Source organism: Schistocerca americana, chromosome 3, assembly GCF_021461395.2.
Source record: "Schistocerca americana isolate TAMUIC-IGC-003095 chromosome 3, iqSchAmer2.1, whole genome shotgun sequence".
Taxonomy (NCBI): Eukaryota; Metazoa; Arthropoda; class Insecta; order Orthoptera; family Acrididae; genus Schistocerca; species Schistocerca americana.
Genome location: NC_060121.1, coordinates 507,777,001 through 507,791,849, shown reverse-complemented (window position 1 = coordinate 507,791,849; position 14,849 = coordinate 507,777,001). Strand labels below are relative to the sequence as shown.

Here is a 14,849-nt window from a genome sequence, read left to right as displayed (position 1 = left end):
CGACTTGAATTCAGATGTGTAATGCATCCACATCTGATGAGGGAAAGAGAAAAGTCTCAGTGTTGCTTGTTCTGGTATGCAAAAGGGTAGACAGGATGTACTACGTCAGACGGTCACCTAACGTCACTTAATGTCTGTGTTGCTGCGAGAGTCATGTAGGAACAGATGGGGATCTGGTGCAAGAGTTGTGGCCGCTGCACTTGAAACTAAAGACAATGGGCGGGATGGAGAGAGAGTGTACCAGAACATATCATAACTTTGGTGGACGCCACATCGAGCAGCTGTTGTAATGCATTATTACTGTTTTGCACGTATACTATGCCGGGTTCTTTTTCGTTTTGGAATAATGTAAACACGTAACTTTTAAGTGTTAAAACAAACAAATGTGTTTAAGTAATAAATGAATGTTTAGTTATGTTTCTTTTTGAACTGTTACCTACTGCGTCATGCCTAATATAATTCCTCAAGCAGAATTGGATGAGTTAAACATCTGAACTGAAGCCGTCGTAGAACGGAAGCATGTCCGGCGTTTCCGGACATGGGTTCCTATTCGAAACATTATGAACCCATTCGCCTCTAAGTCCTAGGAGTTCGTGGCGGGAATTTCCGAATACCATTCAATTTGATGTCTGTTTCCAGATCACTTCATTGAATTTTATGTGACATTTGAATAATAATGACTTTGATTTCTTCGTTAAAATTTCAGTGCTGAGAGGTCGTGGTCGATATATGAAACTGTTTCCTAACGTTCATCTTCGACTGTGGAGACGTCTCCGGAGATGAAACGACAACTGTATCAAGGATTCTAGAGGGAACCATGATTCGTCAGGTGACGCACATTGCGTGCTTATCTCTGACGTTATAGTTCATGATTAAAAGTGATCGATCGTCATTATGTTACCGCTAAGTCGACATCCTTAATTTATCTAACATAATATCTTCTTCTTTTTCGCTATATTATTATAGTGTTTGTAAATATCTATGCCTTTATACTCACAAGCGCTCCTCAGTGGGCTTAAATCTACAATAACAACAATAATATGCCTTTATAATTGCCCCCATCAGAATGCGTTCTCTTTGCTAAAACTCTCGTCTCAATGAAATTTATTTTGTGATTTTCCTCTCGGAAAAGGTGCTCTGCTTTAGCCGCTTTGTCAACATATTCCTGGCGGGAATTACTTTTGTGCTCGGCTAAGCGCGTGTTAACACTTCTTTCCGTGGTTGCCTAGAAGTGGTCATAATGTGCCGCTGTGACTATCCCATTATTTGCTATTCAAAAAAGGCTTGGCGTCATGTTGATTATTTTAATGTCTAGTAATGTTTTGGTAATGTACTAAAATATTTTATCATCGATTGTTATTCACTATCGTTTGCAAACTGTTTCTTAATTCCACTTGTATTTTATTGCATATCAGACCATTCAAGATTTTAACAACGTACTGACTGTAATCCAAAAATATCTTTTATTTTTTCGTATTTTACACCACACAACCACATGAGCTTTCCACGTTTTGTGATACGTCGTGAAAATATAAAATCAAAGAACATAATCGATCAATCAAACTGCGTGGACAGTATGCCATCTTTTCAGAGTTCTTCCATGTAAATTCTCTAATATGGTATTTAACTTTAATTTTTATTCCGTCGTCCAAATAACTAATAATTGTTTTATAATTGTACTCGTATTTTAACGATGGTACATCTTGTACGTATTTCGGAGACTTGGAAGTGTAGTGATAAGAAACTCCGTATGTAGACTTTTCAGATGGATGCTGACCTACTTAAAACTCTCCATACCGACAGACGTACATTGTCGGTTATAACGCAGTTTCGGACAGGAAAGAGTTCTGTAAGAAAACGAGAAATTACATCCTATAGGACAGCGTGATATTACAATCTTTGCCATCGATGGACGAAGACGCATCGATGGGACAGACCAGAGACGTTCGGAGATAAGAACAGTAAACATACCACAGGACAGGCGGAAGTAAGTTTCACTTCGGCGAGCCAACTCAAGAACATCATCGACAGCTTTGCTAAAGCCGTCCTCTCATGAGACGTGATAACGAACGTGGACGAGGGGCTGGTGACGTTACAGCGCGTAATGCCCTGTTTCACTACACTGGACAGCGTGAAATAAAAAATCTGGCATGTCTGATTTTTGCCTCGTGGAGAGGAGACATCGTATTTGGAGGGTTTTCTCTATCTCAGAGTGCGTGGTATGAATATAAGCTGCTCCAAAGCATCAGCAAATTAAGGATCTCTCGAAAATGCCTCGTTTTAGCTGCAATTCGTTATAGTAAAACGACCGGAAGCTACTTATCGGCAGGCAAAGGCTTACTATAGTTGATGTTTTTAGTGTTATAACTTTTGTTCAACGAACGTATGCCTTTCAATGCTACGGCACAATGATGATCTCTCAAAAGATCATCTTTCTAACGGAGTTTGGATATTAAATATCAAATAACGATATACGTAGATACTTTTTAGACATTGTACGCCTTACGGAAGCATCGCTGTCACGTTGAAGTCGTGACGAAGATGATAGCGTCGTGAGCTGTGAAGCAAAAGGTAACATGTTCGTGTCCACTTCATGCCAAAATTTTCTTTTTCATCTTTTCTTTTCTAAACGACTCTGGGTCTTTCTTATTAAAGTAATACAAGTATTACCTGCATTACAAATAGTGTATTTGCTGCAGTTCTTATTGGAAACGCCAACGACTGGTATGTCTCCCCAGTGCCCAGAAATCTTAACGTAACTATCAGTGCACATAAGAAAGTAAACACAAGTTACAGAATGAAAGTTTTTGCTATTATGAAGCTCTTTGTAAAATATTCATGAAGTCGAATACTTTGAGAGGTGGTTGCACTCATCGAAACAAGAAAAGTTCAATACACATGGGTCTTGAAATGCGTACTTTCAGTAATAAACACGCGTTTACAGGAGGTGTTCAACGTGGCGTCCATGCATGACAATGCACCCTTCCGCTCTCCGGCGTAAGGAATGACGCACCATTTGAAATACATCCGGTGGTTGTACCCGCCAGGACGCACTCAAGACGCGATCCTGTAGTGCCCGCACATGCTTGACAATGGTGGCGTAGACCAATTCCTTCCAGTGTTCCCGTAACCAAAAGTCTAGGGCACTGAGGTCTGGGGAACGAGTATGCCAAGATGTCCCCCCCCCCCCATCCTCTCACTAATCCAGCGGTCCTGAAATGTCTGCGTCAGATGTCCGCGCACATTCTGACGAAAGTATGCTGATGTGCCATCATGCATGAAGCATATTTGTGTTTGTTGCTGCAATGGCACACACTACAGCAAGGTAGGCAATACATCAATGATAAAGTCCAGATAATGCGCCCCAGTTAGGCTTTGTGGTAGCACATATGGCCTTGATACCCTATTAATCTATCGCGTGCCCATACTTTGACTGACAGTCAGTGTTGATGCCCTCTTCCCCGAATTTCTTCGGGATTTACATCTCCCCATACATGCTGGTTACGGAAATTCACACCACCTTCTTTTGTGAACCGTGCCTCATCGGTAAACAAAATCTTGGATGTGAACAGTGGATCTGCGGCACACTGCTGCAGCAACATTGACAGAACTGCCATGTACCATGATGATACTGTGGCCTTAGGGGCTGAACACGCTATAGACGATATGGGTACAGCAATTGTTCATTAAGTCCCCCCAGATAAGAGAGCGAGACACGCCTTCTGCTGCTGCTGATCGTCCCACACTGGTCCCAGGGGTTTCTTCCACCTAACGTACTTCCATGTCAGGTGTAGGACTATGCTGGGCCTTCCACTGTCAATCTTCCGAGGTGCAAGGGCACCTGTGTGTCTCACACGCTGGAAAAGTCTGCCGAACAGCTATCAGAGAGAACTCTGCGCTGTGGATATTTTTCAGCGTAGAGGCCATGGGCTCGCAGGCTACGTTCATTTGCGTTTGGAAGAAAGTAAAACAACATGATATGTACCCAGAATTGACAGTATTGTACAATAAGGCACATAAAAACTAACACAGCCTAAAGCACGTCTCAAGCCACACAACTGACTGCACACCGCCTAATGGTAAGTAGATTACTGTCAGTAACATATTACAATAACCTGGCGACAGATATGACGGAGCGCGAATGCAACGACTGTGCTATTATCCACAACCAAGTGACACGCAGCCTTTCTGTAAACATGTGTATATCAAAAAATTGTGTGTTTCCGGGCCCATGCTTACTGGACTTACTTTTCTTGTTTCATTGAATACTACCACCTCTCAAAATATTTGAAAATAAAAAAAATGGTTCAAATGGCTCTGAGCACTATGGTCTATGGGACTAAACATCAGAGGTCATCAGTACCCTAGAACTTAGAACTACTTAAACCTAACAAACCTAAGGACATCACACACATCCATGCCCGAGGCAGGATTCGAACCTGCGACCGGAGCGGTCGCGCGATTCCAGACTGAAGCGCCTAGAACAGGTCAGCCACACTGGCCGGCTCAAAATATTCGACACTCTTTTTGAACGCCCTGTATACACCTAGCTCTTGGTTTATGGGCTCATGTTTGTATCTTGCCGGTAATTATCTTCTTTTACAGTGATGGTGAGCAGCTTCGAAAAAATCTTCTCTTCCATTCGAACGAAATTACGAAACCAATCGCGATCTAGAAATGTAGGTAATGAATTACTGATTTCCGATTGTTGGTATCTTTCGCGCGTGCACTTTCATAAAGAAACTGTGTAGTTTGGGAACCAAACAGAGCCGACAACGGTCGCTGAGACAGCGCCGATCACGGTAAACAGCTCGTCCCTTGTACAGACGGCACTGTCTCTCGTGAGGTAGGATTTCCGATCCGCGTTCACGTTAACGTCGTGTGGGACTCTCTGAGCATGCTCATGTTACTACCAAGTGATAGTCGGCCGCGGTGGCCGAGCGGTTCTAGGCGCTTCAGTCCGGAAGCGTGCGACTGCTACGGCGCAGGTTCGAATCCTGCCTCGGCCATGGATGTGTGCGATGTCCTTAGGTTAGTTAGGTCCAAGTAATTCTAAGTTCTAGGGGACTGATGACCTCAGATGTTAAGTTCCATAGTGTTCAGAGCCGTTTGAACCAAGCGATAGACTATGTCCTTCTGGAACTTTCACGGGTCTGCTCCTGCTGCCTCATTTATTTCTTGTGGACTTTAATTTATCCCAGACCGAAGGATCTGGCGATTTAAGTTTTATTAGTGTCTGATGCCCAGTACATACTGTAACGGCGTATGTACTGTTTGCTGTAAGTTACAGCGGCTGATTTGACGAATCTGGCGTTAATGCACAGCGCCTGTAGCCACGACGAGGCAGCCGCGCAGCCGCTGACGGGATAATTAAAACACGGACGCGGGCCAGGGCTCTAAACAGGCATTAGTCGGTGGCGGGGCGCGATGTGATTTTAATAGGAGGCGCGCACCTAAGGCCGGCCATCCATCTGCGGGGGAGGCCGGATTACCGGCGCGGCCGCCAGATAGCGCTGCCTCCAAATTACGCCTCGTCCGCCGACGTGTCGGCAGCTAATTAAAACAAAACAGGGGCTCCTCCCGCGCCTTCCTGCGCCGGCAATATGCGCCACGCTAAATCCACGCACCTGCCAGCCAGAGGGCGCGCCCAATTTACTGGCGGGATCGTTTGTCGCGTCTGCGGCTTGCGGTCTACCTGGCCGGCTCTGCGTCTCGTTAGCGTTCCTGAGGCGTTAACGCGCCGCATGCCGCGACACTGGCCACTGGCTTCCTATCTACACTACTGGCCAGTAAAATTGCTACACTAAGAAGAAATGCAGATGATAAACGGGTATTCATTGGACAAATATATTATACTAGAATTGAAATGTGATTACATTTTCACGCAGTTTGGGTACATAGATCCTGAGAAATCAGTACCCAGAACAACCACCTCTGGCCGTAATAACGGCCTTGATACGCCTCGGCATTGAGTCAAACAGAGCTTGGATGGCGTGTACAGGTAGAGCTGCCCACGCAGCTGCAACACAATACCACAGTTCATCAACAGTAGTGACTGACGTATTGTGACGAGCCAGTTGCTCGGCCACCATTGACCAGACGTTTCAATTGGTGAGAGATATGGAAAATGTGCTGGCCAGTGCAGCAGTCGAACGTTTTCTCTATCCAGAAAGGCCCGTACAGGACCTGCAATGTGCGGTCGTGCATTATCCAGCTGAGATGTAGGGTTTCGCAGAGATCGAATGAAGGGTAGAGCCACGGGTCGTAACACATCTGAAATGTAACGTCCACTGTTCAAAGTGCCGTCAATGAGAACAAGAGGTGACCGAGACATGTAACCAATGGCACCCCATACCATCACGCCGGGTGATACGCTAGTATGGCGATGACGAATACACGCTTCCAAGGTGCGTTCACCGCGATGTCGCCAAACACGGATGCGACCATCATGATGCTGTAAACAGAACCTGGATTCATCCGAAAAAATGACGTATTGCCATTCGTGCACCCGGGTTCGTCGTTGAGTACACCATCGCAGGTGCTCCTGTATGTGATGCAGCGTCAAGGGTTACCGCAGCCATGGTCTCCAGGCTGATAGTCCATGCAGCTGCAAACGTCGTCGAACTGTTCGTGCAAATGGTTGTTGTCTTGCAAACATCCCCACCTGTTGACTCAAAGATTGAGACGTGGCTGCACGATCCGTTACAGCCATGCGGATAATATGTCTGTCATCTCGACTGCTAGTGATACGAGGCCGTTGGGATCCAGCACGGCGTTCCGTATTACCCTCCTGAACCCACCGATTCCATATTCTGCTAACAGTCATTGGATCTCGACCAACGCGAGCAACAGTGTCTCGATACGATAAACAGCAATCGCGATAGGCTACAATCCGACCTTTATCAAAGTCGGAAACGTGATGCTACGCAATTTTCCTCCTTACACGAGGCATCACAACAACGTTTCACCAGGCAACGCCGGTCAACTGCTGTTTGTGTATGAGAAATCGGTTGGAAACTTTCCTCATGTCAGCTCGTTGTAGGTGTCATCACCGGCGCCAACCTTGTGTGAATGCTCTGAAAAACTAAACATTTGCATATCACGGCATCTTCTTCCTGTCGGTTAAATTTCGCGTCTGTAGCACATTATCTTCGTGGTGTAGCAATTTGAACGGCCAGTAGTGTATTTATCGAGGACGCGCCGTTTTGCATATCTGCAGTTTCCACGCTCCGTGGGATGAGAATACACTGACAAGTGAGGTGACAAAACGTCATGAGACAGCACACTTACACACGGCGGTAGCATCGCGTATACAACGTATAACACGGCAGTGCATTGGCGGAACTGTCATTTGTAGTCAGGGGATTCTTGTGAAAGTGTTTCCGACGTGATTACGGCCGCATCACGGGAATTAACAGACTTTGAACGCCGAATGGTATTTGGAGCTAGACGCATGGGACATTCCATGTCTGAAATCGTTACGGAATTCAATAATCCGAGATGCAAAGTGTCAAGAGTGTGCCGAGAATATCACTTTTCAGACAGTATCTCTCACCTCTGACAACGCAGTGGCCGACAGCCTTCATTGATCGACCGAGAACAGCGGCGTTTGCGTAGAGCTGTCAGTGCTAACAGACAAGTAACACTGCGTGAAATAAGCTTTGAAATCAATGTAGGAAGTACGACGAACGTATCCTTTAGGACACTGCGGCAAAATATGGCGGTAGTGGGCTATGGCTGCAGACGACCGATACGAGTGTTTTGCTAACAGCACGACATCGCCTGCAGCACCTCTCTTGGGTTCGTGACAACATCGTTTGGACCCTAGATGACTGGAAAGCCGTAGGCTTGCGAGATGAGTGCCGCTCTGAGCTGGTAAAAGCTGATGGTAGGGCTCGAGAGTGGCACAGACCCCACGACACCATGGAACCAATTGTTTATGAGGCACTGTGCAAGCTAGCGGCTCCATAATAGTATCGGCTATGTTTACATGGAGTGCACTGTGTAATCTCATCGAACTAAACCGATCATTGACTGGAAATGGTTATTTTAGGATACCTGGAGACCATGTGCAGTCATTCATGGACTTCATGTTCCGAAACAACGATGGATTTTTTATGGATGACCATGCGCCGTGTCACCGGGCCACAATTATTAGCTATTGGTTTGAAGAACTTTCTGGACAATTCGAGCGGATGATCTGGCCACCCACATCGCCCGACATGAATCCCATCGAACATTTATGGGGCGCATTGGAGGGGTCAGTTCGTGCACAAAATCCTGCACCGACAACACATTCGCAATTACGGACGGCTATAAACGTAGCATTGCTCAATATTTCTGCAGGGTACTTCCAACGACTTCTTAGTCCATGCCACGTCGGCTTGCTGCACTATGCCGGACAAAAGAAGGTAGGACACGGTATTAGGAGGTATCCCATGACGTTTGTCACCTCAGTGTAATCTGTGAATGACTAAAATGCGAGATCCAGTAGAAGAGAAACATAATGCGCGAGGTGATGTAATTGGAAATGTGGACCGTTTTGGGGTGCTCCTACTTGTCATCTATACTCTGAAAGCCACTTTATAGCGTGTGGCAGAGGGCTTTGTGTATCACTGTCACTGCCACCCTTTTCTGTTCCAGTTGCGCATGGTGCACGGGAAGAAAGGTAGTTGGCAATGTCCTATTCGAGCTCAAATATATCTAATTTTGCCTTCATCTGCCGCTCCGGAGTCAGCCGAGTATAGTACGAGGGTAAGTCAATTATTATCCGGAAAGTAGTTATAAAATTTTATTGCAATTACAAGAACACCATTTTTCGATACAGTCTCCTTGACTTCGGACATGTCCGAAAGAACAGATACCATCTTAGTATATATATAGTTAAGGCTCACCGGCCACTTAACCATCTTCTTCTTCGGTGCGGGTGCACAAACAGTGCCCGAACTCTTACGGGAATCGGCAACGCGCCGCGAGTAATGAGTATAATGGGCGGGAGCACTACTAATGTAGTGCGGGACAATACGTTGAGAATGTGGGTTTCGCAGGAGGCGTGCCAGAGATAAATCCCTGCAGTCACACTATCTTCTGTGTCCTCGGTGGCTCAGATGAATAGAGCGTCTGCCATGTAAGCAGGAGATCCCGGGTTCGAGTCCCGATGGGCACACATTTTCATCTGCCGCCCGTTGACGTATGTCAACGCCTGTAAGCAGCTAAGAGTTCTCATTTCATTGTGACTTCAAACAACACATACGTAACATTTCTCATTCGTAGCATTCTTTTCGACTGAGAAAAGAAAATGCCGTGCATTACTTTCTGGGCAACCCATATAGTTTCAATGCCGATCGTACTATCTGACCACGATAATATTGCACTTGGCCCGCCATCTCGTCATCGGAGACATACGGTGACAAATATTGTGGTGATTAAGGAAAACGTGTCGCATTGTGAATGGTTTCAAGACACTTGTACACAGACTATCAAATGGTTCAGCGTGTCCTCGCGAAATCACACATTAAAAACTCACGAGAAGCCTGTAACGTCCCCACAGCAAATACCCTCTACCACGCACCAATTAATCATTTTCAATCAAACCATCCACATGCATTCACTTTGGGAAAGTTATCTGATCTGATTCTCTCGTAATATATGCGGCGACAGCTCGTCGACGCCAAAGTATTTTCTAGTGCGTTTATTCTTTGAAATAACAGAGATGCATATATGCATTCTCCATGGTTGTGAGAGTGGTAACTTGGACAGCTTCTGTAGTATCTGTTGAGGGATTGACGTGTTTCTGAGAGATACATATTCTGCTTTTCTTCTCGCTAAAGCGAGCCAATTAACATTTGTGCCGCTAGCGGTTTGTTTTGAAGAGAAAGAGATTGTAAAAGGAAAATAATTAAGGCGTGGAATCACCGGAGATCTCGACATGTAATGGAGATGGATTTAATACACTATTTCCTTCATAAATAAGGTTTGTGACTTTTCTGTTCTGTAGTGAATAACGAATGAGTTTTTTCTGAATCATTTGTTGATCACGTTGGCCCTTTAATTAGTGGGGAAGTTTCAGCTATGTCGAAGAGAGCCTGCAATCACTGAGTCTGTGTTAAATCGTCCAAAAAGGCTTCGTACGCATCTGGAATTCGCAATCTTTCGTAAAAGGAACAAATTGTCAAAACTATTGATTCTCCCGACTGACTGCAGTGTTTAACAGTAATAATAAATATAAAGATCTCTTACAGCAAGCCAGCCGCTGATTACCAAGACGAAGGACTCCACCAAAGATTCTATTTGGCTGATTCTTTTATCACTATATCACGTAATGAAATCTTATATTAAAAACTATACATAGATAAAGGAGAGAAATAGAGAGAGCGAATGAAAATAGAGATAATACTAATAATCCTCCATTAGTCTAATTTTTCGCCTGTCTTATCACGTATCAGCCAAGAACTGGGAGGGCCTTACTTTACTGTATAGACTTATGTGTGGAGGTGAAGGGATCTTAAAGACAACAGATACACGTCTATACACACAAGACATTACACAGAGATAGCGGCTAGCTGCATTGATCATCTATTCTTAGATTAAAGAGACGGCAACTTATTATCCGAACATTAAAATGTTAAAAGCCGACCGAAGCCCTTCACGTCCAGGTGCAACAATATTTTGATGACTAACATATATCTAAAAATATATATATAATAAAATCTACGCCGATTTCTCTTAGTGTCCACTCTAGAAGAGACCATAAATTAAGTATAAAGCTGGTTTCAGTGACTGCTCAATCGTTTACTGCTATACAAGTTTTCATGTGGCCATTCTTTATCAACAGTTCATAAATAGTTCTTGGCCGACGACAACACCAGAGCATATTAGGAGTCAACGTGTTTGCGATGCTCCTACTCCAGAACTCTAGTAGGATCGACATGGAAATACTGACTCCTAGCACGCTCTCACTCATACACCGGCAAACGCTGTTGATAATCACTAGGCAAGTGAAACTGGTATAGGCATAAACAGTTGATATGAGCATAGAGTGAAGTAAACTTTACCGTCAAAATATGTACTCATTGATGCTATCTGCAAAATAACATGGCAAATATGAACTAGTCCATATATTATTCAGATCACAGTCCGAGAGCCTGTGAAACGACAATAATGTATAAACCATTCTCCGCCACAGAGATCACCACCACCTGTCACCTGCGGAGAGTAAAAAGAAGTGAGGGTAACAGAAAGGTGGGCTCCCGCTTCCACGTGACGCTAGAGCACGCTACCATCACTCCCGAGTGGCGTCCGGCAAACGCTATTAGAGGTAAATGATTGAGACAGATGCCGGGAGGGAGTGGAGCTCCTGTGTTTAATCTATTAGAGGAGTGCAGGGCGTGGTGTGGGCCGCACAATGGGCTATCAATCACGGGCCGGCGCGACCCTCGCACGTGCGGCGGTGCCGGTGCCATCTGTCAAGCAGGACGCGCCGCGCCGGCTCGCGCTCGTTTTTAACTTGACCCCGAGGAGTGCCGCTTTCCGCGCGTTAATTACGGAGGGCCTTCTCGCCGAGATTTGCCGGCCCAGTCATCCTAGGCGCCCCCTCGGCCGCCGCCGGCGCTCCGCTCCTCGCTTTCTGCTGCGGGCCTCGCGCATAAATGCGCCTGCCTCCCGCCTCCAGCCTCCTACTGCTGCCGCTGTTAGTGCCGGAGCCGACCGTCCCCAGCGCTCCCCGCAGTTCCCGCCCGTATCTTCGCTTTTTGCCCCGCCTCCAGCTCTGAGTACCCGCGGTTTTGCCTGTCGACACTTCAAAGATGGTCTACGGGGCGACGTCCTTTGTGCCGGCAGGCGGAGCGTGAAATGCAGAGTAACGCGTAACGTGTGTTACGTGAAGGGACTCCGAAAGAGAGAGAGAGAGAGAGAGAGAGAGAGAGAGAGAGAGAGAGGAGGGAGGAGGGGGTACAAATCTGCTGACTCAGATAAGAAGCAGATGCGACTGTCGCACGTCTACTCAGTTACGTCTGTTTCGAAAGTAATATTCAGTACAAATACAGACAACTGCAAATTCATTATATCCACTTGGGATGACGACCTGCAACTGATATTTAAATTGGCAGCTTATCGGTTTAATATGCAAGCAGTCGCGTTTTGAACTAGATATGATTACTTGTAAATTAACTAGTTTTGGAGCTACTGCTGCAGGCTCATCGTCCGATAAATGTGTTACAGGAACATTATTTTCTGGACAATGTGTCGTGGTGATTGCACCCAGTTCAGTTCAGTTCAGTGTGTGTGTGTGTGTGTGTGTGTGTGTGTGTGTGTGTGGAAGAGGGAGAGGGAGGGGGGAGAGAGGGAGGGAGAGAGAGAGAGAAAGAGAGAGAGAGAGAGAGAGAGAGAGAGTACGACAGGCGGGGAGAGGGGGAGGAGCGAAAGAGAGGGGGGGGGGTTATAATGGTCTTACCTAACTTCTTTGTCTGTTCTTACTTAATCATAATTTATGTAACTGTAATTAATCCACGACTGCAATTTCAAAAGCAATGTGCTGTAAAAGAATGGAAAAGTTACAACTTTACTTGTACTATTCGTTTATGCATAGGGCATGTAGGGTTTGTAATCATGTAAAACATGGAGGGAAGTCCCTCTGCAACGAAATTGGCTCGGCGAGAATAGAGAAGGTGGATTTGGCTGTCGAACTGCAAAGCTCTTTTGTGGCATGAGTCAATCGGTGGCAAGAAGGCAAAGTGTGTGCATCTTGTGAACTGAAACTTTTGTCGCTTTTTTTAAATAGCACACGAGATCGACACTGCCACCACTTTCATCTCAAATTAGCTGTTGAATACTCTATAACTGCATGGGCCAGTTTTGTGGTTTCTTTTTGAGTAATAATTTTGTGTTCGGTAAACTTTGGGTTGAGCCACCGTATTTTATCTAGACAGGTTCGTATCTCAAGTGCTGCGGTAATTCCGAGAATCCTATTTTAATGTACTGAAAAGCAATTACCTTGGTTCAAATGGCTCTGAGCACTATGGGACTTAACATCTATGGTCATTAGAACTACTTAAACCTAACTAACCTAAGGACATCACACATCACCCAGTCATCACGAGGCAGAGAAAATCCCTGATCCCGCCGGGAATCGAACCCGGGAACCCGGGCGCTGGAAGCGAGAACGCTACCGCACGACCACGAGCTGCGGACGCAATTACCTTCCTCAACAAAAGTTAATAAACTTCATCGAGCCGTGAAGTACATGATAACTTAGTGAGCATAAATTTTGAAATACTCCATGTAATTTTCTTAAAAGGGTAGTTAACGTTTCATCAAAGTACAATTACGAAGAGAAGGTTTAAAGTATACAGTTTAAAGATTCTTCTTATTCAGATAACCCTGTTTATTATTCCATGTTATGTAGTTAACGGTGTTTCTAACCTTGTATTGTGAATAAATGTTCAGCCTGGATCAGTGTCTAATGATAGACAAGTTTCCGCGTCCCCATGCTAACATCTGAACCAGATTTAAATTTCGTATTACAATCACAGTACTCAAGAGGTAAAACTATCATTCTTACAACGTGTGTGAACTATAGTAAGCAAATAGCTACAACTATTCAAGCATTACTAGATTCACGTACCACATGTCCCATCTGAGCTAAACAGTATAAGAAAGTGAATGTTTCTGGAGAACACAAATAATAACCAGTAGAAAGATACAATTATTTGATAATTATTTCAAGGGTAGTAATTTTCAATAATTAATCTGACAAAAGAACTCATTGTCCAAGTTAGTAGCGCTCCATCATTAGTAATTATTTACCTATAATGATCATTAGCTTACGTCTGCAACACACAGATTGTGTTATTTAGAGCCAGTTGCTGCCTAAACGTATTAATACTACTACTGTGTAGTTCATTTCAAATCACTCGTAGATTCATTGTTGAAATGCGCCACTGTCTTGCATCTTATCAGTAAAACAGAATTTCAGCATCAAGTAAAGTCAATCCCAATAGCTAACTTCCTTTATGAACCATGCTACTGCTTAGTACGACTTTGCCTAATTAGGCTGCCGACCATGTTCTTTCCATAATTACAGATTACTTGATTATTAATAGAACATTGGTTCGATTCGCGTTTGTTCTGCTGCTGTTTCCTTTCTATAGAAATCTTTAGAAAAACAATAATTGTCTGATACCTTTCCATTATGCACCATCACGGTCAAGTAAGTATCCTTTCACAAGAGTAACATTATGGGTGTACTGCTAATTCAGCAGTAGCCGGTAGCGTTATAAGCCTGCACCGGCTTAAAAACTAGTTCATGGCACAATAAATTATACGAAATTCAAAAGGCGACTGCTTGCATACTTACATAAACCGCCAAGCCGGCGGAGGTGGCCGAGCGGTTCTAGGCGCTACAGTCTGGAACCGCGCGACCGCTACGGTCACAGGTTCGAATCCTGCCTCGGGCATGGATGTGTGTGATGTGCTTAGGTTAGCTGGGTTTAAGTAGTACTAAGTTCTACGGGACTGATGACTTCAGATGTTAAGGCCCATAGTGTTCAGTGCCATTTTTTAAACAGCCAACAGGTAAATGCGACCACTAACTTAAGAATTTTTTATTTTCAGTAATTAGTTTTCGAGCTTATCTTTCGAGGAGGCATACCAACTTACTTATTCGCGTTTGTAGCATGATGCTACGTACCGGAAGTTCCATTTCTGTGACCAGAAGATAGGAAGCTGTTTAATGTATCGTCTTTATGTTGGTTATAGGATATATTTATTGTACAAAGCATTTCGGCACAGCTTTTCAGGCACCAAACATACAAGTCTCTATATCAGAGTGTTTCTTATCTTTCTAAACTATA

The 14,849-nt window shown here is 44.6% G+C and overlaps 1 protein-coding gene across 2 annotated transcripts in view; it reads right to left on the bottom strand.

The window, feature by feature from the left end:
* Nucleotides 1-14,849, bottom strand: part of LOC124605594 (cyclin-dependent kinase 14) — a 719,551-nt gene that overhangs the window by 142,743 nt on the left and 561,959 nt on the right. The gene's annotated exons all lie outside the window — the stretch shown is intronic.